General features: G+C 37.8%; 1 long non-coding RNA gene across 1 annotated transcript in view; it reads left to right on the forward strand.

Moving 5' to 3' along the window:
• The first annotated feature begins 7,014 nt into the window (after positions 1-7,014).
• Positions 7,015-26,760, forward strand: part of LOC131527505 (uncharacterized) — a 61,616-nt gene continuing 41,870 nt past the window's right edge. The window contains exon 1 of the long non-coding RNA XR_009267663.1: positions 7,015-7,124. This is a non-coding gene — a long non-coding RNA (uncharacterized LOC131527505). The remainder of the gene's footprint in view (positions 7,125-26,760) is intronic.

Raw genomic sequence — 26,760 nt, forward strand, 5'->3', positions numbered from 1 at the left:
GAATTGGAAACAGTAGGGTCCAAAAAAAATAAATAAATACTGATTACAAAGTGAAGTATCTTTTTTTCCTTTAACAATACATAATGAATCATGTTTATTCTTAGAGATAATTCAGGCGTTGGGTATTTAAGAGCTGATTACGTAGAATATTAGTCACCAGTAGAACAACCATTCATTTATGCAGAAAAAAGCTAATACCCACCATTATCCTTTTGGTTTTTGTGAGGAGGGAGATGAGGTGGAGGAGTTTTCATTCAGTATCAGTCCTTGACATCAGTTTTTCATTTAGAAAAAGACATTCACAAATAGTGTGTATGTACACATTTGCTCTTTAAACCCTGTATACTCGTTCAGAAATAAATCAGTACATTTTTACAATTCTAGTGCTGTCAAACGATTAATCGCGATTAATCACATCCAAAATAAAAGTTTTTGTTTACATAATATATGTATGTGTGCTGTGTATATTTATTATGCATATATAAATACACACACATGCATGTATATATTTCAGAAAAATAGGTTATGCTTATATATTAGATATATTTATAATATAAATTATATGAATATATAGACATGTAAATACATGTAAATATTTAATTTATAAAATGTGTGTATGTATATACTGTCACACACAGAGACGTAGACCAAAGGTGAGTAAATGACAAGTATGTTTATTGACAAGTAAAAGGTAAGGATCTTGATGAGAAACTGGGGTGAGAAACTTGGTGACTGGGTGAATCCAATGGGTCTTGGTGGAAGGTGACTGAATCCTTTGATTGCAGGGTAATAGCTGATCGGGAACCTGGAAGCTTGGAATTCCGTCACGGGGAATCGTTGGAGAGACTGGGGAGAAAGTCTGAGACAACAGGTAAGTATACACACAGGTCGATATGCGTAGAGTCTGGTAACTGTTCTGGTAGTGAACCGTAGACCGGATGATGAATGTCAGAGAGCGTGGGTGCTTTATGGGAGTGCTGATGAGGGTGAGCAGGTTCAGGTGATTAGAACTCAGGTGACTGTGATCTGGTGATTGCTGTTGATGACGGTGACTGTGACTCTCTGACATATACACAATAAATATTATGACGGGAGGAGCCAACGACAGACACAGTGGGTGTGGCGTCAGGCCTCGGAGAGGCTTTTATTAAACAAAAACAATAAAATAAAGTGTCCAAGGGGAAAAAGTGTCCAAAAGAAACAAGGGATCTGGTGTCCTCGTCGTGCTGTGGGGCTTGTGAAGGAGGGCAGTGTTCTAGAAGGGAGGGTCCAGGTAAGGGGCGGAGTCCGGCGGCCGCACACTTTGCGGCTCGGGTCCGGGGCGTGAGGGGCGGCGGCTTCATTCTAGCGGCGGCTCTTCCTCTCCGGCGGGACTTGTACGACCCGGCATCTTGGCCCGACGACCGCAATACGGGTGCGGCTTTCATCTGGACCGCAGGTTCGGCAGCTCACGTCTCCGGTGGCGCGGAAGTCCCTCTACGCTGCCTTCCTGGACCCACGAGGACACCAGCGTGCATGCACGGGGGAAGAGACCGGTCTCTCGAGGAGAGGCGCGCTTGACATTTAAACAGCGGCGGTGATGAGGCTCCATTCGATTCAGGTGAGCCTCATCACACGCCGCCCACCCTCGCTGTTTCCACGCCCCTCCTCTCTCACACACCCACTCCTGTCGGGAGCCTGGTGAAGGGCAGCGAATAAGGGACGGGGCGGTGATGACAATAAGGGGAAGGGCAACCGACTCGTCACATCCCCCCCCCCAAGCGACATCCCCGTCATCAGGCCGCCGCCCACGCAGGAGTGCTACCTTCCTCAACCAGGCTCCAGCGGTCGGAGTGGGCGGGGCAGGGATTCCTCTCCGGGCAATCCTCCCTCTCGCACTGCGCCGGAACAAGGACAGAGAAACTGGGCATTAGTCGACAGCCTCCACCAACCACAGGGTAAAATGACAACTGAAGAAACATCACTTACCCCTTTGGTGGCTGGGAGGCCGTCTCCGTCGTTCCTCTGTCCCATTATGGTTTTCCACGAACTTCTGCGGGCGAGAGGGGATGACGTCTTCAGGTGTTGCCCAACTGCGCTGTCAAGGCTCTGCCTTGCCCGCATTCTCCACCACTGTGACGGGAGGAGCCAACAACAGACACAGTGGGTGTGGCGTCAGGCCTCGGAGAGGCTTTTATTAAACAAAAACAATAAAATAAAGTGCCCAAGGGGAAAAGTGTCCAAAAGAAACAGGGGGTCTGGTGTCCTCGTCGTGCTGCGGGGCTTGTGAAGGAGGGCAGTGTTCTGGAAGGGAGGGTCCAGGTAAGGGGCGGAGTCCGGCGGCCGCACGTGCTCCCGCTCAGGTCCGGGCACGAGGGGCGGCGGCTTCAATCTAGCGGCGGCTCTTCCTCTTCTTCCGCGGAGTCCGGCGGGACTTGTACGGCCCGGCATCCTGGCCTGACGACCGTAATACGGGTGCGGCTTACGTCCGGACCGCGGGTTCGGCAGCTCACGTCTCCGGTGGCACGGAAGTCCCTCTATGCTCCCTTCCTGGACCCACGAGGACACCAGCGTGCATGCACGGGGGAAGAGACCGGTCTCTCGAGGAGAGGCACGCTTGGCATTTAAACAGTGGCGGTGATGAGGCTCCATTCAATTCAGGTGCGCCTCATCACACGCCGCCAGCCCTCGCTGTTTCCACGCCCCTCCTCTCTCACACCCACTCCCGTCGGGAGCCTGGTGAAGGGCGGCGAATAAGGGACGGGGTGGTGATGACAATAAGGGGGAGGGCAACCGACTCGTCACATTATACACACATCACACACATGTATTATGCAAACAAAAACTTTTATTTTGGATGCGATTAATCGCGATTAATTGTTTGACAGCACTACAACCCTCTATAATATAAATATGTGTAGTGAACAACAGTCAAACTGGCATTCCAAGGACCAGTTTATGGCAGGGCCCCTCTCTAGCTGCCGGTGTGGAGGGAGATGTGCCCCACTGTGATTGGATCTTGGTGGAGGCACATAAAAAGATGTTCAGAACCACCAGATAAGATGCCAAGACAACTGCCCGACACCTCTAACAGGACAGGAAGGGAGACCTTCTGCATCCACGACCACCTAAAAGAGGACTTCTCATTGGACTATGGGTTGACCCTCACCATCACACCCAATCCTAAGGTTTAGGAAATGACTGCCATAAAAATTCCTCCAGATCTCTGGATGCAACAGCAGTGGCCAAAACAAAGATAGGCCACACAGATCTATCCAAATCCATTCATACCCATGTTTTGAGACCTTAAATGGATGCAAACTTCAAGGGATTCCCTTCATCCTCAGATTAACATTTCACGGAAGCAGGCCTATTAACATATTATGGTATGAATAAGTGATAGTTCAACAGTTTCCTATCGTGTTTGGACTCTTTTTGCTCCTCATGATGCTGATAGTAGTTTGAAAGAGGTTTGGTAAAGAAATATTGTATGGGTGAAATGTTAAAGACACTGTTTAACTTTGTACTCCACTGTATGCAAATGAGTTCCACACTAGGGCGGGCAACATCATGGCCACCTTGGACACAAGTGGCCAATCACATTCCTGGAACGGAGAGGCACCAGATTCCAATCTCCTCCTCATCAAAAAGAGATAAAGGTACCTTCCCAAAAGACACTCCTTGTTCTGAGTCTGAGTCCTGTTACCGGGAAGGCAGCAACAGGAACACTCCCCGTTTCTGAGTCTTTCATCTAGAGAGACACTAACAGAAACACCAAAGTTCTGAGTCTCTGATACATCCAGAGAGACAGTAGCAGATACGACGTTCTGAGTCTCTGGCCTGACGAGGAAAGAGATTTCAAGACAGCTAAGGTTTAACTCTTCTAAGGTTAAACCTTCTTTATTGCATTTGGCTGCCCTTCAGTTGCAAAGGACCCAGCAGTGACGGACCCCGTATGACTCTTGCCGCTCCGAAAGCAGCACAGCCCAGTCCGCAAAGGACCTCCGCAGTGGCAGACACTGCCTGAAACCCACGGCTCCTCAACAATGCAGCCAGGCTGCAAAGGACCCCGTGAAGACCCATCTGACCAAGCTGCCCGGTCCATGCTCTAAGGACCCTTTGTGGCACAACAGAAGTTCAGCATTCTCCAGGTCAGCATTGATGGCTACCGGAACGCAACTCTGTGCCCTCCCCACTGCACGCAGTTTCTGTTTCTCTGTTTAGATAACATTTACTTGGGGTCAGCATTACGAATAATAGCTATATTATTTGTTCAGAGATAAATAAGCAGTTATTTATCGTTAATTCCACCAGAGCCATTAAGTGGTTCCCATAAGCAACATTTCCATAGAAATCTCTTCCATTGCTACATTCAGTTCAACAGCATTGCATTCAGCCATTCTGTGTTCATTCCATTTATTTGTTTCTGGCATTTACTCAGTATCTTCCTTCATATTTAGTTGTCTATTATTCTTTATTAGCAGTGCATATTCACTTATTGGCATCATCACTAGTTGTTATATTTACTCTTGTATATCTATTGTTAATCAATTTCATTTATCTTATTACAATTGTGTCTTCTTTGTGTTGATGATCCAAGGCTCTACTAGCTAGCTAAATCACCAATCTTTCAGATAAATCAGTTGACCAGCTCCCTCCAATGTGTGCAATTCAAATTATTGAACAGCTTGTGGGAAACACGCCCACATTGCCAAATTACCAGTCTTTGACTGGTGCACTAAACTAAGTGAGGTGGGAATTGGTCATCTGATATACTCATAACCGCACCTTGAGTGACATGTGACCCAAAATGACAACGTCTTAGGTGACGTGAGTCCCACATACTACATATGTTTGTAAAATAGCAGAGCTTCTTAAATATCTGCAAGTACACTCTCAACATCACTCAGTCAAGTATTATAATAGGATATTATGCTATTATTCACCCAGAGTGAAAATTTAGTCGCATATGCGAGTGATTTAGTATGGAGAAATGGAGATGCACAGTGTTGCCAACTTAGCGACTTTGCAGACCCCTTTAGCGACTAATTTTACATGCAACTATAGCTGAAATCACAGCACAGTTATTGTCATTATCTTATGTGTACTTGATTTCATCAGATGACGATGTGTATTTCATTTCATCAGTCGGTTATCAGGATTTTTGCAGATTAACATCTTGGAAGGGAGAGTTGGTTATGTAGTCTTAAGGCCAAAGTATACTTCGGCTGTCCGTGTCCGCTGACTTTAATGGGTCGCGTTTCAGTCACTATTTCATATTCATTCCGTTGTCTGACAACAGAACAGTAAAATTTATCAATGAAAACAGTTTTATTGAGAATTTAGATGCATCAAAATACAGTATGTGGACACAAAATCTAATAAAATCTAATAATAAATAATAAATGTAGATTTTGCATGATCAGAAGAAGTGAGCTGCCCTGTCCTGCAAAAATGTAAACAAGGTTTGTGTCAGTAAATTGCTCAGTGCAAAGAAAGAGAAGTAATGGGAACCTGGAATTTCTTTTTTCATGTGTCTAATAGACATGAACAAGTTCTTTGAAAAACATCTATGATCTTTGAAACTTGTCTAGTCTTCATGCTCTATTCTGACTATGGTTTCAATAATGATAATCATACATTTGCATAAAGCATCCATATTTGTCCATGCCCATGTTGATTAGAGTATTAAAAACTTGAAAAGTATTCATTTAAGGTACGTTTAAAACAAATAAAAATGTGCGATTAAGTTGCAATTAATCACGAGTTAACTCATGACAATCATGTGGTTAATCGCGATTAAATATTTTAATCGATTGACAGCCCTAATATATATATATACATATAAACACACACAAACACACTCACACACACACACACACACACACACACATATATACAGTTAATAATAATAATAGTTAATAATAAAGTTATTAGGGAGCGAGAGATTAAGTGAATTACCTGAGTCTGTGTGTATCCCAACAGTGTTCAGCAGCATCATCTCTACTAATAGCGAAACTGTAAGTTCATCTGCTTCAAGAACAGTGCAAGTACTACCTTTCTATTAAGAAATGTCATGCAGCTTTTAAGTTGCTAAACTATTTTACTGATAAAATTGTCAGAGCAGTGCTGGCAACACATTTGTGTGTGTGTATGTTTCTGTGTGTGCAAGTGTGTGTCAGTACTGTATGTATGAATGTAAGGATTCACTCAGCTCACAATGCAATATGATTCATGGTACTGATTTCACAATACGATTTTCTCACAATTGTTTTTAACAAAATGAGATTTAAGACAAATTATAATTGAAAAGATGTCATTTTATTATTGCTTGGACAAAATGCTACACATTTCTTTGTGAAACTGTAATAGCCTATGTCAAATAACAAAATCAAATAAATAAATAAATAACACAAATAAAAGAAATGTCTTCATATAAACAAATAAATACTTTGTCTGTGCTCTTTCCATTTAAAATTAGAGGTTTATTTTTAATCATGATCCAAACAAAGATTCTGTATACATGTAGCATGAGCAGTTTTAATCTAAATTAAATTGTATAATTTCGAAATTTGAAGGAAAGACAGAATGGTATGACTTTAATTTTGTGAAATTATGCTACATAAAACATCTCTTCACTAAACAGAAACAGCAGACGGGCTGAATGAAAACGGGCAGATTCACTCTCTGACAGCAGGTGGCACTTATGGAACAGCGACGATACAGTGTTTTCTTGGTTACTGCAGTAAACAAAGCAGTGCTGCACTTATGAACACTATTTTAATTTTATACTGTTTGCATTATACAGAGGCAAGATTAAAAGAAAATCAGTCCCCCTCAGAGATTCATTCATATAAATTCCTAACCTCAATTGTATCAGATTCCTTTAACACAGGGCTGCCCAATCCTGTTCTTGGTGATTGACTGTCCTGCAAAGTTCAGCTCCAACTCTCATCAAACACACCTGAAGCAACTAATTAAGGTCTTCAGGACCGCTTGAAAATTAAAGGCAGGTGGGTTTGATTAGAGTTGGAGCTGAACTTTGCAGGACAGTCGATTGCCAGGAGCAAGATTGGGCACCTCTGTTTTAACATCTCAACCAATTTGAATCATCACATATTTGTATCGATTTTCAACCGGCTCAGGTGCGTATTTTATTATAGTAAGAAATTCATACAAGTGCCTCAATGACATGAGGGTAAATAAATAATAACAATTTCAGTCGTAGGCAATTGTCAGATTTTCAGTCATGGCAACTTAACACTGTTCAGTTAATACTTCTGCATGATAATTAAGTGCAACTAAAAAGCGGTATGCAAACTGTTGTCTTTGTTTTTTAAGTTATAAAACAACCCTGTTTTTACAGTGTGTGTTAAACACGAGCTTAATGTTCTATATATATATTTTTTTATGAAATGCTGCCTCAAACAAAACCTGAGCTCAGATTGATCCCAGTAACAAAAGGACACAGATTGATACCGAAGCTATCCATTGGCCACTTTGAGCGCACAATTCACTTATCTCTCAGTAGTCCTGACATTCAGTTGGCATCTCTGTGTCAAAATCAAATATGAGTCATCCATAATCTCAGCCGGACAATAACCGACAAAAGATGGTAATCTCCACTGCTCAAGGCCACAAATCAATGACCACAATGTCATCCGTAATACTATTACAAGGATGGAATCAAGGGAGGGAGCTTTAATAGGGAAGATATCAGCATGTGAGGGCTTCTGGATTTTCCCTCGACCAAAAAAAGAACAGAAGATCTGGCGTCTATATCCAGCGATGTCCATTAATCATCTCCAGTTGCTTTTGTGTTGCGCAGTCTCAATGCACTGGTCACAACAACTAAAGCCATCTATTATGCCTGATATTAATACAGAAAGGCCAAGATGATTTATAATGCTTTTTTTGGCGACATCGTTTGCTAATTAATAACAGCGCAATCTCCCGTTGCGTAAGACCGCCCTAGTATCACTACCTTTATTTTGTTTTCTAATTTATTAACACATTTTCATGCACAAGCCAATACATGTTTTCCTCCACTGAGTTATTATAGATTCATCATTAAGTAGGTCACACACCAGATAAAGAGGTAGAGGCAATGCTCCAGTGGTTATTCGACAGCCTATTTCTAAGTTGGCGGAACCTGCGAGAACAACGCTGCACTTTTAATCAAACACATACAGGATGTTTTGTTATAACAGTGAATGGGTCGAGCTAATGACATTTGTCTAGAAATTTGACACCTCCAGTTTGTCAACTAGTATAGGCGGCATGAGTCAGGCTGTTGAATAATGATGATCCATGAATCCAAATTAAGTGCTGATCTGCCTGGTAGTTATGAACAGTGCGAGGGAAGCAGGGTTCTCAGAACAGAATGAGGATTGATGTGATGTGATAGGGGAGACTGAGACTAATTGCCACGATATTTACGCCAGTGAATATTTCTGAGGTGCTTTTTCCCTGGTAAATTTCACATTCAGTACCTTTAAAGGAATAGTTCACCCAAAAATGAAAATTTGCGAAAAATGTAGTCACCCTAAGGCCATCCAAGATGTAGATACGTTTGTTTCTTCATCAGAACAGATTTGGAGAAATGTAGCATTACATCACTTGTTCACTGATGAATCCTTTGCAGTGAATGGGTGCCGTCAAAATGAGAGTTCAAATAGCTGATAAAAACATCACATTGATCCACAAGTAATTCACAGAACTCCAGACTACAAATTAATGTCTTGTGAAGTGAGAAGCTAAAATTAATTTAATTAGATATTTAAATAAATATAGATGTAATTTATATAAATGTGACCACAAAACCAGGCTTAAGTGTCAATTTTTCGAAAATGAGATTGAATAAATAAGCTTTCCATTGATGTATGGTTTGTTAGGATCAGACAATATTTGGCCGAAATCTGGAATCTGAGGGTGCAAAAAAATCAAAATATTGAGAAAATTGCCTTTAAAGTTGTCCAAATGATGTTCTTAGCAATGCTTATTACGAATCAAAAATTAAGTTTTTATATATTTACGGTAAGAAATTTACAACATATCTTCATGGAACATGATCTTTACTTAATATCCTAATGATTTTTGGCATAAAAGAAAAATTGATAATTTTGACCCATGCAATGTATTTTTGGCTATTGCTACAAATATACCCCAGTGACCTAAGACTGGTTTTGTGGTCCAGGGTCACAAATATATAAATGTATTTGATAATTAACTTGGGCACTGACAGATATTTTAAATAATTTTACATATTTTTAGCATTTAAAATATATATTGTGTTCATTTGTTTATACCCAACAGCTATTGCAAAAAAAAAAAAAAAATATATATATATATATATATATATATATATATTAATTTGGATGACAGAATTTAAAAAATCCACTGCTAGAGAAAGTAAATGTGTGAAGTGACTGAGATGCAACCCTTGTTAAAAGTTCCTAGTGTGACAACTATCCCCGGTCTCCGCTATTTGATACATTGAGATGTTATTCTGTTACACGTCCATGTGCTCTGGGCAATGCATGATTGCCAGATTGTCTGAATCATTAGAATAAAGAGTGGCTGCAATCAAAGCATTCATGGGAAATCTCCAAGAGTGCACTCCTGTGATTCATTTGAAACCCTGAGAGTGGGCTTGCTTTACAGCACTCTCTGTGTTACTAGTTAAAAGATGAAGCATTTTATGTCCTTTCTGATTTTTGACAGCCACTTGACATTTCTGTTTACACAGATGTCAGTTTCCTTTATCTGTCTTTTCAGATGAACAAAGCTTTATTACAATGGTGCAGGTAGCATCATCAATACAGACACCAAACAGTAAGTGCTTAATTATTAATTATGCCTATCAATCGATTAGGAATTGTAATAGATTAGCATAATCACAAAATGCTGATTAATTAATCTAATTCATTGCAATTAATCACATAAATCAATATTTGCTCAACATTACTTTGTGGCAGACGAGTAAATAATTGAATAGACGTTACAAAAAGTGCCTTTGCTTTATGTCCATATCAATATGCAAAACACTAGACATTTACCTTGATAAAAAAACAAAACAATAGTGTGAACATTTGTATTCTAAGATTATCCAGTAAAACAGTAGCTGTTACTGCCTAAAAGGGTCCTGAATTTATTGCATCTCATTCCTCCGCTCATAAATTAACTGCCATATGGCTTAACAGCAATGGATTTGCACTTGATTTTGTAAGACCTAAAAGCATTAAGCACGGGCTAATAGGCAGTGGTCACATTCCAGGCTCATTGTATTGGTCATTAGAGGATGTGTCTACAGAGGGTCTGCTGAAAGGGCATGCGTCCTAAAGCGGCAGTGACACTGCTATTCCTCTTTCTGTTTTAAAAGCAGGGGAACAGATGAGCAACGGCAAGGCAGAGCGCTCGGCTGGAGTGTGTGCTTGTGTTTGTGTGTGCTTGAGGTGGGGGGGAGGTGTGGGTAAGTGATTAATGGGATCCTACAGACCATTCCAGAGTCTAGAGAGACCTGCGTCACCTTTCTCTATAGTATTAAGATTCACAGGATGTCTGAACAAATTGGCCAGCAAAGTAAAATCAGGGGCTTCTGCAGGGAAAATGTCACCAGGGCGAAATCTGAGCAGAGTTGTTGATGTAAGAGATTCAGTTTGAAACTTTATTGGTGTAATTTGGTGAAGTATTATGGGGTGGCGTAAAAACCTTTAAAGGGATGTGCTGAGTACAAACTGACAATATAGGGGTAATTCAATTGCATAAGGACTAATTAGTTCCACTCCGGTACTCTCTCAAGTGTTGTTCTGTACTGGAGACGTTATGTACAGATTTAGAAGAGGACATGGGGATCATTTGTAACATTTAAGAAGAACAGTTGCTGTGCTGTAACTTTAAATTGTTGCATAGTCTGTTGCTCAGAATTAAATTTAATTTTAAAATTCCAACTCCATTTTTAATAAATTCGGTTATTATTAATTCACTTTCTTTTAAAATTTCTAACAGTTTACTTTTTTAATAATAATAATAATAATAATAATAATATCATTTTTTTTATTAAGGATTTTGGCAACGTACCTACCCAGGCTGCCCCAGATTGGAAAAATGTGCCTGTGGCAGCTTTTCTGCTGTTGACGTTAAATTGCATTAAACAAATAAAAAATAAATAAATAAATAAATAATAATAATAATAATAATAACAAAAATAATAATGGGAAAACATTGAACATTTTTTCCTGTGGCAGCATTTCTATAAAATTGTATGATATATGCTTGCATGTTTCATGGCACTTTGAAAGTCAAATACTCAGTAAGTGGCACTAAAAGTGTTACATTTTCCTTAAAGTAAATAAACTTGTATGTGTCAATGTTTTATTGCTGGTTATTGTACATTTTGCCAGAGTTCAAAAATGAAATGTCTGTTTAGTGGCGCTGAAAGTTATTAATAATGCATAATTTGTGTGTGTGTGTATGTATGTGTATATATATACATATGGGTTGTTGACATGACATGACATTTTCACTGTCCCACAAGATAAAAATGAATAAATATTGTCATTATTTAAAATGCTGTAAATCGTTAAACATTTCTGCAGTGTTATTCGATTTAAAAAAAATAAAAAATTTTTTAGCCAAATGTCAAAATTGTCCTATGGTATGACTGTCCCAAACATGGTTCAGTAAATTACAACTTATAAATTAAAAAGAAAAGCATAAAAATGTTAATAAATACCTCTGGCATAATTGCACAAGTGTCTATTTTAGTAAATGGCAATAATTTTTTTCATCTATATATTTCTGAAAGTGTAGGAACTTAATACATTTTGTCTCTGAAAACCATGTCCTATGGTGTGACACCATATCCTGATTTTAAATCGTCAATTCCTGAAAAAACTTTAATTAGTTGAAAGACCCCAGAAATGTTTTCATGGTTATGTTACTGTTAAGCCCATGACACATGCACATGGTTATTTTTTGTCTCAGAATTGTTCAAATATTTAACTTTTTTGGAACCACTACAAAAGTGTTGTTTTGTTGTCCTTTGGTGTGACACCCCTAAATTATATTTTTAATTAAAAAATGTATGTTAAACTACATAATCATGTAAAATGATGCAGATGTGTCTTGCAAACCGCCAATGACAGGTTAGCTCAGAATAGCAAGGTCATTAATTGACAGAAAAAGGCTGAAACGTCCTATGGTGTGACAGAAAATGTCCTCCGGTGTGACGCCTGTACTGTCACACCACAGGACAAAGATGTCACACCAGAGGACAAGGTCTCTTTAAAAAACATTTTAAATAATTAAATCATATTTGTTTAACTCCTTTTTATTCTTTTAATTTTTTAAATAATTTTCAGTGTTATTACATGCAATAATTACATTAATTAAACTATTTTCTATTTAATTTATAGAAAACTTGTACTGTTATGAAGTGTCATGAAAATAAGTATAAAATGTGATACTTTGTTATTGAAACAGAAAGAACTGAGGGAGAGAAATTAGTGGAAGAGAGAGGACACGAAAATATAGACAGAAAATTAACAGGGATCCACGCAGAAAGGAGGAGATCCTAAGAGAACGATGCAGAAAGTAAATAGAACAAAAATGATGCCTTAAAAGGGTAGCTATATAGTTTTTAAAAATTAATTCACATCTTAATGAATATAGTTTGAATATCAATCATATTTAGCTGTGCCACACATGCAGCAGGGGTGTTAGAAGAGTTTTAGTAACATACCGATTGAAAGAGACTGAATTTTGTTGATGAAAATTATTTTGTTTTGTTTAAAAAAACATGTTGATATTGTTTAAATCAAAATTAAAATTTCTTTCTCCTTTGACATGTTCAAAGTTAAATAGAATTACTTTAATAACTACCATTTCTGTCCTTTAGTGTGATGTAATGTCCTATGGTGTGACACACAAAAAATATCACTCATCTTAAAATGGTATAATTATCAGCAGATTTGAATGGATGACAGCAAAGTTTATCTTGTTGTCAAAGTTTGTTTTGAAATTGTCCAACAAGACATGGGGAAAAAATTGTTAATTATAATTTCAAATTAAATAAATAACACTATATGAAAATACGTGTCTAACAATAAAGATAATTCTTCTTTGAAAATGGCCTTTAACAAAAAAAAAGTAGTATTTGTCAACTACCCATATACTTAACGTTCTCACAGTAAGTGCTTTTGGTGTTCTGCAAAAAAATGCAAAAACACTTCCTGTGAAAACGTAACTGCACATTGATTGCTGTAGATAGTGATAGGCTTATGCCTTCAATACTTCAATAATAACTATAGAAAATAACTATAGAAATAAATAACATAGAGGATGACGTAACGCTTCGGCAGCAAGCACGCATGTCCTTCGCTCTGCTCACGTTGTCAGAAATTGTATATATCCTGTCAGTAAATTTTGAACCACTCTTTATTTAGCTCACTATGAGTGTCCCAGCAGTCAAGGACAGCCGAAAAAGAGAAAGTGGACAATCGCCAATAAAACAAAAAAGTCAAAGATTCCACCATCTCCAGAGAGGATCTCGACGCTGCTATAGCTAATGGTATCAAGCTAGTGCTTAAAGAGCAACAAAGTACTCTCGATTCGGTAGTGGCTTTGACTATAAGAGAAGCGATAGACTCTGTACTGACCCCAGCACCCCGTGATCTACATTTGGATATACAAACTACCAATGATTCTGTAAAAGAGCTAAAAGCAGAAGTTAAAACGCTAGCCATTGCGGCAAAACAGACAGTGACCGGGTCGATTCCGTTCAAGCAGCTGCACGTGAGGATAGGAGGACAATCACAGACTTAAGAAACCAGCTGGAGCAACATTGAAGATAGGAGCAGGAGAAATAACGTACGACTGGTGGGGTTGCCGGAGGCGGAAGGCTCAATGCAGCTGGCTTCCTCATAGCTCTGAGGAAGCCAGCTGCATCGAGCCTTCCGCCCCCTCCAGCAACCCCACCAGTGGATCTTTCCAAATGGATCCCTTCCCTGAAAGGCCGTGACATAGAGATTGACCGGGCCCATCGCGTGTATGACGGAAGAAAAAACTCCGATCAGCCGCGTACTCTCATCTTCCATGTACTAAGATGGCATGACAGATCGGTGATCCTGAAAGGTGCTTGGCAGGCATATCCGGCTACCAAGAGAAAGAGCTTTAATCCAGTCTTGAAGAAGATGACAGCACTTGGTCTCCAGCCCTTCCTCACCTATCCGGTGGTAATTAAACTACAGCACAAAGGTGAGCAGATGATGTTCGACTCTCCTCAAAAGGCGGAGGATTTTGTTACTTCACTGTCACTGAAGACGTATTCTGCAGCGCTACAAAGCAGTGGGAAGGCATCGGCTACCGTCTCCATCCTCTCAGCTCAACGAGGGAAAATTAACGTTTGTGTTTAGATAATTGAGGTCTGTGGTGATCCTAACTGCCCTGAAGAGGACAATATCAAGGTGGCCATAGACACTTGTTAATTTCTTTTTGGAATCTTGCCCCTGCCCTGTGCGTTCGTCCGCTGATTGGTAAATAATAATAATTTATTTTCTTTATTTTTCTTTATTATTATTATTATTCTTCGGGCTGATGGAGAGCAGGTTCAATCAGTATGCTTTTGGCTCAGTGGGCCTTTGGGGACATGTCTTGCGTTGAAGTGGACTGGCCACGCATCAACATTTGTTACTGTTGTTTATGCAGACCTACACTCTCGGTAATGCTTTGGTTTTTATACATACTTGTTTGTCGTTCCTTGTTTTTTATTTTTTTCTATGCCCTTCAACAGATATCAATACTTTCATTTATTCTGCTTTTCTTTTAAAAGGACTATGCATCTAGGTGGATTGGTATCCAGGATACATACTAATGTTTACATGTCACTGGCAGTATGGCATTGCTTTTGTTTCTCTTCACTTAGACAGAATCTTGGCATTGCGAGCACACAATGCATGTTCTGAATATCTTATCATTGAATGTGAATGGCCTAAATTCTCCTATTAAGCGTACCCGGATATTAGAATATTTGCACCGTAAATCGATTTCCTGTGCCCTGATACAAGAGTCTCAGCTAAAACAATGCGATGTGGTATGTTTTCAAAACAAGTATTACAAACAGGCAGCCTTCTCTTGTGCTCGTAATAAAACTAAGGGGGTGCTTATCTTAGTCGATAGGAAGTTACATATAACCATTGAACAAACCGGGAATGATGATGAAGGTAGATTTGTTTTTATACGCTGTAAAATACATAATGACAGGTTAGCACTGGTCTCCATTTATTGCCCGAATGAGGCAGACAGTGCATTTTTCACGAATATTTCCAATATATTACTTGAGCAGATGGATTGTCCTTTAGTGATAGGTGGTGATTTTAATGCTGTTTAAATCCTGCACTGGATAAATCTCACCCTGGTACTACAGCTAACCCATCCTCTAAGTTATTGAATAAATTTATCACTGAACTTAATGTAATCGATCTTTGGAGAATCCAGAATACTACATCTAAGGACTTTTTTTTTTTTCTAAAAAAGGGTGGAACGTCTGATGGGAGGACCTTTCAAATTTTGTAACAACACACCCTTATGGCACAACTTGAATTTTTTATGTTGAAATTGGCCATTTTTCCAGCCCTCTTGGTCTGCATTGGGCAGAAACACATGCGGTCACTTATATGATAACCAGGGACTCTGCTCACTTCAAGAACTAAGTTTTGTTTACCAGCATCATCATATTCTGTCTTTTTTCAGTTACGTTCTGCTCTCAAGGCCTATGGAGTTCCCTGGGCATCCTCTATTACCTCTCATCCTATATGGGATTGGATCGCACCACCCTCTGGTCGGCCATCTGTTTCTTTAATGTATAGTAAACTTAATGATCACACTGCAAAGTCTCTTTCTATTAAATCTATCTGGAATCGTGAATTAACAGATTTTGATTTATTGGTCGACTGGGAGAGGGTGTGGTCTAATCTAATCTTAACTTCTAAAAACTTGGCGCATCGTCTTATCCATTTAAAAGTCATCCCTTGAGCATACATAACTCCTTACAAGAGGTTTAAAATGAAACTGCAATCGACCTATAACTGTCATATCTGTAACAGTGTATTAGCAGGTACTTCTCTCCACATGTTTTGGGAATGTTCAATTGTTGTTGGTCTGTGGACTCATGTGAATTCTGTTTTGTCCTTTTTGCTGCAAATTGAAATTGAATTTGTTATGGTATGTCTGTTGGTTCCCCCCTCCCTGTTGTTTGTTTGTGTGGATGTTGTTTTGTTGATTTAAAAAAATAAAATAAATAAAAAAAGTTGATCACAAAAAAGAAATAAATAACATAATGCTAAATTATCTTTTCGAGCAAATATAATTGTGACTACTTTGCATGTTATGTTATTAATTGGCATGTCATATAATTAATATTATTACATTTTTTGGTCACACTTTATATTAGGTGGCCTTAACTATGTAATCACATCAAAAAATAAGTACAATGTACTTATTGTGTTCATATTGTATTGCAAAACACTTTTGCTGCTCTTGAGGTGGGATACGGGTAAGGTTAGGGACAGGTTTGGTGGTATGGGTAGGTTTAAGGGTGGGTTAAGGTGTAAGGGATGTGTCAACAGTGTAATTATAAACGTAATTACAGAAATTAATTACAGATGTAATTACATATAGGTATTTTTAAAAATATAAGTACAATGTAAAAACATGTATGTACACTATAAGTGCATTGTACCAAATTATTAATTTAAATGTAAGTACACAGTAGTTAAGGCCACCTAATATAAAGTGGGACCCATTTTTTGATCAATTGACTGCCCTAAAATAAATAAATAAATAAATAAACAAACAAACACTAGTGAACATGCACTATGTATGCTTTCTGGAGGTCAGCAGAAAATTAATGTGTGATCTCTTTTCAGTAGTCTCAGCAAAAACAGTTTTTAACGTGATAGTACTGGGGGAAACAGCTGGCAGCCCATCCCCCACACGCTGAAGGAGAGTGGGAGAGAAAGAGAGAGACCACATGCTGTTATACAAGCCTATCTCTCTAACATTGCTCTCGCATGCCACTCACATGGAGAACATTTGCCTGCCCTTCATGATCCAGTTTATATTCTTGTTCACGCAAATCCCAAGGACTCTCATTTACATAGTGTTCTTAGTTACATAAATTAGTGCAATGAAATAAGTTCATTATTCTAAGTTACAAATCGAACTGGTTTGTCATGAAAGAATGAGTTCTCAGTATAACCCGAATTCCGGAAATGTTGGGACGTTTTCTGAATTTGAATAAAATGAAAAGTAAAAGACTTTCAAATCACATGATCCAATATTTTATTCACAATAGAAAATAGAGGCCCTCAGACGACACTGCATCACTCATCGGAATGATTCTGTCATTGACATTACTAAATGGGCCCAGGAATACTTCCAGAAACCACTGTTGATAAACACAATCCGCCGTGCCATCTGCAGATACCAACTAAAGCTCTTTCATGCAAAAAGGAAGCCATATGTGAACATGGTCCAGAAGCACCGTCGCGTCCTCTGGGCCAAGGCTAATTTAAATTAGACTGTTTCAAAGTGGAAAAGTGTTCTATGGTAGGACGAATCCAAATTTTGACATTCTTGTTGGAAATCAACGTGTCCTCTGGGCCAAAGAGGAGGGAGGTCTTCCAGCATGTTATCAACATTCACTTCAAAAGCCAGCATCTCTGATGGCATGGGGGTGCATAAGTGCATACGGTATGGGCAGCTTGCATGTTTTGGAAGGCACTATGAATGCTGAAAGGTATATAAAGGTTTTAGAGCAACATATTCTCCCCTCCAGATGACGTCTATTTCAGGGAAGGCCTTGTATATTTCAGCAGGACAATGCAAAACCACATACTGCAGCTATTACAACAGCATGGCTTCGTAGTAAAAGAGTCCGGGTGCTGAATTGGCCTGCCTGCAGTCCAGATCTTTCACCTATAGAGAACATTTCGCACGAAAAATTTAACGAAAAATAAGTCAAAGACGACCATAAACTCTTCAGCAGCAGGAAACATATATCAGGCAAGAATGGGACCAAATTCCAACACCAAAACCAGAAACTCATAACCTTGATGCCCAGACGTCTTCAAATTGTTTTGAAAAGAAGAGGAGATGCTACATGCCCCCGTTCCAACTATTTTGAGACCTGTAGCAGGCATCAAATTTGAAATGAGCTCATTTTGTGCATAAAATTGGCTGAATATTGGCTCATGTGATTTGAAGTTCTTTTAGTTTTCATCTCATTTAAATTTAAAAAAATGTCCCAACATTTCCAGAATTTGGTTTGTATTTACAATAGTGTTTAGAGTGGTTTCAGTGACATTGCTAAGGTGTTGCTAAGATCTTTTGAATGGTTGCCTGGCTGTTGCTTACTACCTGAGTCAAAAGACAGCCTCAGGTTATTGTCTATAATAATAAATCTATTATTTTTCCACAGGTTTTATTGGCCTCTGGATGACAACTGCACATCTGATTGCTTTAAAAAGTTACAATAAGCCACACAATTTAAGGTATAATTCATATTCATAGCACAAAGTGTGTGGATTGAATTACGCACTAAAGATTCAGGCAGAAAGAGCAGAAGAAAAACTACATTTCCAAAGAAAATGCAAGTGCTGTTTGCTCTGCGCCACACTGCTGAAGTCTGCCCACAGTCAAAAGAACCCATCCCCATATGTCTATGATATTCTGGTGCCAAGATTTGGCTGGGGCCCCCATGGGTTCAGAGTCGTTACACTCTGTCTATGGGATTTTTATGCTTGTTTTATCATCCGCTGGGTGAAAAGTGTAAGTCTGATCGCTTAGAGCAGTAATAGCAAACCTCTTCACAATAAACTTTGCAATTTGAGGTATCATTCATCTCTGTAGCACAAATGTTGTAGGAATGAGGCCATGGCTAGTGGTTACTAGGTAACTAGGTAAAAAAACACAGAGGTGTTGTTAAGTGTTTACCAGGCTGATCTATTTGTTTTCCCCTAGGATTTTCGGATATTGTGAGGGTATTGCTTAATGGTTGACAACCCACCATAAGTCTATTTTTATGTATTTGTAAATCATAATTCCGATTCTGAGCCAGGTTCAGACTAGAGCCCTGCGCGGGACTGTTTTCTTAAACCCGCACCCGCCCGCTCCCGCTGAATTTCTGACCAGGACTGCCCGCTCCCGCAACCTGTGTGTTCCACTCCCGCCCGCTCCCGCGGACTTTCTCTTAGAGCTTGTGAAAAATGTACACAAATACTCAAACTAAATAAGTTAACATCCAGAATAACAGGCTTTAAACATGATTGCGTTTAAATAAAATTAAGTAATGCTAAACCAAAGCATCACACATAACAAAAACATTGGGTATTTTTTATTACCGTTATAAAATATTAACCGCTAAAACAAAACTAGCGGCTTACAAAGTTTAATTCTTTCCCATTTTTTCCCGTGACAATTGAGAATTGTTTCCAGATGCTGTTTGCTTTTGTTATGTAAACAGCTGCTTTAATTTTGTGTTGATTTCATTTCTATTGCACGCCAAGTCCCACCGTTTCCCGCGGGTCTCCCGCAAAATTTTCTTCCCGCCCGCAGCAAAGGTAAAACTGCCCGCTCCTGCAAGATTTGCCAATGCAGCCCTCTAGTTCAGACATCCTGTGTAATCATTCATGTCTGTAGCACACATAGTGTGGAAAAGTAAGAAACAAATTTTATAACCTTGCCCATAGAAAACGCTCTGAAGAGCTCATCTATTATTATTGAGAAATAATAAGGACCCTTTTTATATAGCATTGCACATTTTTACTGCCATGATAAAAAAAAAAAATCAACATAGGTTCATTGGAAATACATGCCTTTATCTACAATTTTTTTTACATTTTTTAAACTATATTCAGTTTGCTCCAGTTTCCTGTTAAATGAACACTAGAGTCTGTTTATTTATTTTCCACATATGATTACGGGGTAGATTATCTGGTAAACATACAGTTCATTACACAATGCTATTAACCTCAGAACACTTTTACCATGGTACATGAATTGTAAACTAATGCAGTTTGACATTGCATCACATAACCAGCTCCATACGAATTGCTTTTCTGACAGTAAATTTGCTCAGTAGCTCCCCCGGTACAGCATTGCACTTGTGATACAGAGCACTCTGGTATGAATTCTGTGAAACACAAGTCACGATAAAAGAGCTCAAAGACTTCTGGAAGCAAATTAAAATGGTATGATTGCTTCAGAAAATGCATCTTTGTCACCTTTGCTCTAACATTATTGGTTAGGTTCAAGATAGGGTTTAGTGTAGGTTGTATGTTATTTTCAAATACAACTGAGCACTGTAAAACATTTTATTGAACTGTGATACGTACAACACCAACATATTAAAAAAAGCCAGATTCATGTTCATCTGTGTAAGAGAAAATTAAACACACCTATAGTACCACTCATTAGATATTTCACATTGAAAATGTCGTGAAATATGCGAGAAGCAACATAATATAATTTTTCTGAAATGTCACCACAGGCATGTATTTCCAATGAGCTGCTCATACTGTTTCATCATTTAGCACTGAGAACTCCTAAGAAAGATCAGAGCAGACATAAACAAGTATTCTCAGTCATGAGACTGAATATTTGCATGTGAGATTACATATGGTCTTTGGGCCTGGGGAATATTTACATCACACCTCTTACCAGAGACTTTCCAAAGCCTCGTACAATGCGGAAAATGTTCAACCATGGTGGTGAAATATTTTTAGCACTTGTGAACATTCAGAGGATTTTCATTTTATACATACCATCAAATATGATGATAATAATGACAAATATATCATATTTATAATATAAAAAATGGTTTAGTTGATTTTTATCACATAGCCGCTAGTGTAAGCATAATTTAGTTTTTATTTTCCAGATCTCTAGGGACCAATAACATGTTTGTCTTGCTTTCATTATAAAGCCCATAATATGGACCAGGGTTTATGTTTTATGTTTTTTTTTTTGTTAATAAAGGCAATAATGTTTGTTGTTCCACTATAATATTTCAAACATGATAGGAAGATATGTAATCTTTCAGTCCAAGGCATTGCTAGTTTTCATATAGCCCAGACAAAATTAATAACAGACGATGACATAATCTACACTAAATCACATAAACACTTGTCTTCTTTTTTAATTTTATAAATTATGCTTATTAAGCTTCTTTAAAATAATGGATTTTGCATGTCCACAGTGTACCGAGCAAATTGCAAGATAATTGTAATAATAATCATATCATTCACACAGCAGAATTACACTTATCATCCTGATATTTAAACCTCTCATAATATACTTCCTGAAACATGCAGCTATCTCTTTTAACTCCGTACTTATCAAAATGCCATCCGCCTTCACATAATAAGCTGGGCCGTGAGAGTATTCACAGTATGTCTCCTCAAAGGAGAAGAGACAGAAATTGTACACAAGCCCGGTGATAATGATATACGCAGCATGCAGGATTAATTGCACCTCAGCTTCATTGAAACCCTTCCATAACACTGTAACCATCCTTTCTAAGAAGAGAGGAGGCCCAGGCAAGGGTGCACTGAAACCAATTATAACATTCATTTTGCGCTTCAGTTATTTAAAAAGTCATGCATTAATTATGCAATGGAAAAATATGGCTCATTATTTCCACTTTGTAGTGATGACTTCTTTCTTCAGGCTACAAGGGATTAAGGCTCCTCCAGCCTGTTGAGAAGTCATCAATGCCGAGTTTTAAAAAAAGTTAGCAATTTTTATTAATTAATCAATACTTTTATTCGTTAATTTATTTTCTTTTGTTTGTTTATATTCCAGAAATTTAAAGTGATAGCTTGGTCATTCACACCAACAACAATAGGCAAAATTAATCTAGCATTTTTTTTAACACAAGAGAAATTTGAATGTTTGTATGGTCTGGTGTCGTCTAGCCTTTCTGTGCTCCTGTCAGACAAGCTTGATAAAGGTACTTGTTCTGGCTTTAGAAGTTACGTAACCTCTGCGGGATGTGGTTACGTATACGCTCAGCCAAATGTTGTATTCTCAGCTGTATGAGATAAATAACCTCTTGACCCTTAATTACAGGGCTTAGGTCCAAGTTTGAGTCAACATAGCAGTTACCCCCACATAGCTGCTGATGAGAGGTAGTTTCTTTAGACAGAGCAACTTGGCAACAGTGTAGGCTGTTTTTCAGCAAATGCAATGAAGAACACAAAGAATAGAGAGAGAAAGGAAAGGAATCAAACACAAGAAAAGAACAATAACTGAAAAAGTGTCTATCTATCTATCTATCTATCTATCTATCTATCTATCTATCTGTCTATCTGTCTGTCTGTCTGTCTGTCTGTCTGTCTGTCTGTCTGTCTGTATCTGTCTGTAATTCTGTATCTGTCTGTCGTTCTGTATGTATGTATGTATGTATGTATGTCTGTAATTCTGTATCTATCTGTCGTTCTGTATCTGTCTGTATGTATGTATGTATGTCTGTAATTCTGTATCTGTCATTCTGTGTCTGTCTGTCTGTCTATCTGTCTGTCTCTCTGTCTGTAATTCTGTATCTGTCTGTCATTCTGTGTCTGTCTGTCTGTCATCTTATCTTTCTAGCATTCTATCCATTATTCAGTATTTTTTCTATCGATTGTTCTATCATTGTGTCTACATATTCATATTTTGTCTGTATATACAACAAAGGATAGATTGATTGAGCTAGTCTTAAATATAGTTTGCTATTTCAATTTGGCCATGAAGGTTTATCAAGAAGTCATAATCCAATAAGAAATAATCAGATTTTCTACTCTTAGGATTGCCCAAATAGCAGTTCTAGTGATCACAAACAGTTAATACTTCCACACACAGGTCATGCTCTATCTGCCTAGCATCGACACATTGGCTTTGGCACTTCACAGGTTGATATGTCTGCTAGTGAAACCTTTCAGCAAGGGGCTTTAGTATTTATCACTCCTGCTGACCTAGTAGTTTCTGGTTACTATACCATAATACTGGAGAGCAAACCCAGGTGTGATCACAAGTCCCCACTGAGTTATCACCAAGATAGAAAAGCAGGTTAAAGCTTTAAGATTATCTGCCTACTGGGGTTTCCTGAGCTCAGAGGAACATTTTTAAATCATTTGAAGGGAAAACACAAGGTCAATTATGAAACCACTAGTATTATTTTAGTTACATTCTTGGGATCTATGACACCCCAAACATAAAGACTGTAAAATTAATCTCACCAGAGAAAGAGGGTAAATAGTAGCTTTTTATTTCACTATGCATATGTTAACTAATATATTCACTGCTCAACTGTTCTACAAGACAGTTAATTAAAGATAGCAGTTCCAGAGGTAATGCCTCGAGATGTTTCTAGGCTAAATTGCAGAGATATCTTCTGCTGAAAGATTCATAATGTACTTTAGAATGTCTTATGACAAACCACAAATGTTTATAAGGTCCAACGAGCACATTAAAATATACTATTAAAACCTGAAGACCATTGAGCAATGAGAATACAGTATGCTTGTTGCGATGATTGATATATAGACTTGTAACAATTTGTTTATGAGAACTAGCAGTTCATTACAGATTTGTGGAGTCATTATATATTTTTTTACAGGATATTTTACAGAGAAAGAGCAGTGTGAATTGTTTGTGACTGTGGCTGTTTGTACATTTGTATAACATTGTTTTATACATTTTATACCTTAAAGCTCTGAAACCTATTGAAAAACCTTAGAAATTTAATACACTCTAGTAGAAAAATTTAGTACATATAACAATTTTATGCTTGATTTTATGCCTGAACCTTCAGATAAATAAACATTTACATTTCGATTTATCTTTTTTATTAATGTGACCAACATAATATTCAGTTAATAGTTTAAAGTGAGTAAACTAGGTTGTACAAAGCTGTATATCTGAAAGGAATGTGAGCATTTCCTTTTATTCCTTTTGGCACGATGAAACAAACCTGACTGTCTGCCAAAGTGTTTTGTTATTTGCCTGAGCATCACAAATATCTCACCATTCCAACCAGTAAAGGCACGCCTGGACAGGGCTGTTTTGCCTGCTGCCTTACAAGGTCTTGAGAGAGTTGGAGATCCCGAGAAGTACAGCCGCACCAAGTGGCATGAGGCACGAAAAGCTTGTGCTAATATGTTTGGAATTTAGCAGGACTGTTCTCAAGGCCAGGAATCTCAGCTAGAGCTGCTGTCTGTGCATTCTTCTCTGCTAAACACACGCTGATACTTGCAGATGATTGCATTAAACACTTCTCATAATATCAGTGTTAGATCTGATGTAGCTTGGATTTGTGTACATTTGTCTCATATATATATATATATATATATATATATATATAAAAGGCATTCAAAAAGTGAATGCTGAAGGAGCATAGGCGTGGACAAGAATCCATCCAAGAACTAATGTGATAGTTCAACCAAAAATGATCATTCTCTCATTATTTACTCACCTCATCATTCTTGAATTACTTTTTCCATGGAGCTCAAAAGGGATATTTTTAAAGAGAATCTTAGTGGCTCTTTTCGAAACTATATGAATGTAATTGAGGACTTGGGTCTTATAAGTTTCAAAAAACGTGGTCCGATATGAACATAATATGATAACTTTTTTTTGACAAAAATTGTCAGTTTGTGTATCACAGATAAAAGAATGTCATATGGGTTTGGGACATTAAAGAGGGTGAGTAAATTATAACAATTTGTAATGACAGTAAGTCTTTTTTATTTAAAGGAGATAATTCCTTAATTCAGCATGCACTACTCTTTAAAAGTTTAGTGTTGGTCTTTTCTGCATTTATTGATCCAAAAATATAGTAAAAACAAAGCTGAATTGTCTTTAGAAATAATTGTAATATCCTGATTTTGTGCTCAAAAACATTTCTTATTATTATGAAGATTGAAAACAGTTGCAATGCTTAATATTTTTGTGGAAATTGTTTACTTGATGAAAAGAAAGTTCCAAAGAACAGCATTTATTTGACCAAATTAGCTTTTTTTTAACAGTGTAAAAGTCCTAATTGTTATTTTTGATCAATTTAATACAGTACTTCCTTGCTGAACAAGTATTATTTCTTTCAAATGAAAAAATACTGACACCAAACTTTTGAATGATAGGTAGCAATTATTACTCAAATATTGAAAAAAGCTGTGATAAGAGAACATTTTTACCTTTTACACACATTACCTTCAAGACACAAATTTTGGTGATCTAAATCTGATTCATATGCAGAACTTAATAAAGCAAGCAGTTAAATTTAACTACTCTCAAATTTAATAAATCATAAGAGTTACCTACTGCATTTATAGTAGATTTGCTTCCATATCTCTGCTATGCAATAACCCGTAAGTGTCTTCTCTGCATCCTTAAGCACTTTTTAAACACGATTTCCCTGAGCGTTTGGGCTTCCAAAAACATGAGCAGTCAGCATATTTGGAGCAGGTCATGAAAAACTCAAGCGAGAAATCTATGCATTTAAAGAGAGATCTTAATCCCATCAGTCCAGACCCCCTGAGCGGATCCAGCTAGTCACATGACTTCATATTGCTTTTGCCGTGTGGACCAGACATCTATTTGAAGGATGGCTCTCACATTATGAATGCTCTGATGTTGGTGTAGCATCACCGGATGCATTAATTTGATCCCACTAATGGTTTATCTTATCTGAAATTCAACTTGCTTAGCGATTCAGATAATTTGGAAGTCCTCCTGATTCTCAAAGTCAACTCAAATATTTGTCAGCTTGATTTATTTCAGTTTGCCAGGGAAGGCTGGAAAAATGCATAGTTTCACCCAGTGCTGAAGCTGAAGCTTGTGATTTATGTGAATATTTATGTTCATGATTTTCCATTTTTGTTATCACAATGCAAAAATGTTAATCATATTTTTCTTTTTAATATTTAAAGAGCTGACAGATGAATAACTACAGTAACCAGTAGTCACTTGACATCTTATCTAACTGTGTTCGCTTAAAAAAAAAAAAAAAAGAAGAAGAAAATAAATGTGCATTCTGAGCGGTAATTTGTTTCATTTCACCCTAGCACACCAAACGACAGGAGCAACATTTTTCTCTCAAATTAATCAAGCCAATTATACTGAATTTATAAGGCGCTTCTATAAATAAGTATTTAAATACATTTAGAGCCCTGACACTTTCCCCGTCTTGTAATTTTACACTTGAGAGACAAGCAGCTTATTTGAATAAGCAAATTAATTATTCCCAAGTATAAAGTAATTGATTATTCAGTGTAATTGTTGCCTTTTTGCACAAAGCTTTACACCATTTTTACCGTTGCTGTGTTTTTCTCTTGTCTAAGTCTGTGACGGAAGATGTGATTTTTAAAGTAGTTGAACATTGCGTGGGGTTATGTCCAATGCATTCAGCTGCATGATCAAACACAATAGCTCATAAAGTGTGTGATTTAAACTGTGAATGGTTCGTTATAGATCAAAAAGGCACATTGTCGACAAGGAATGAAAGAGCTGCAGTGTGCTTGTAGTACTGGACATGACTTTTGGTCAGTGATTTGCACGCTATTGCATAATGGCAAGACTAGCAAAAACGCTAAGAGAATCGACTATGATACTGTAACTTCATTTTGTTAATAAAGGTAGTCTACCATGTCCTGTCAAGCTTTATAGATGTATACACCACCGGTCAAAAGTTTTAAATAAAGATTTTTAAAAATGTTTTTGAAATAAGTTTTTTATGCTCTCCGAGGC

The sequence above is a fragment of the Onychostoma macrolepis genome, chromosome 20 (genome assembly GCF_012432095.1).
Source record: "Onychostoma macrolepis isolate SWU-2019 chromosome 20, ASM1243209v1, whole genome shotgun sequence".
NCBI classification, from domain to species: domain Eukaryota; kingdom Metazoa; phylum Chordata; class Actinopteri; order Cypriniformes; family Cyprinidae; genus Onychostoma; species Onychostoma macrolepis.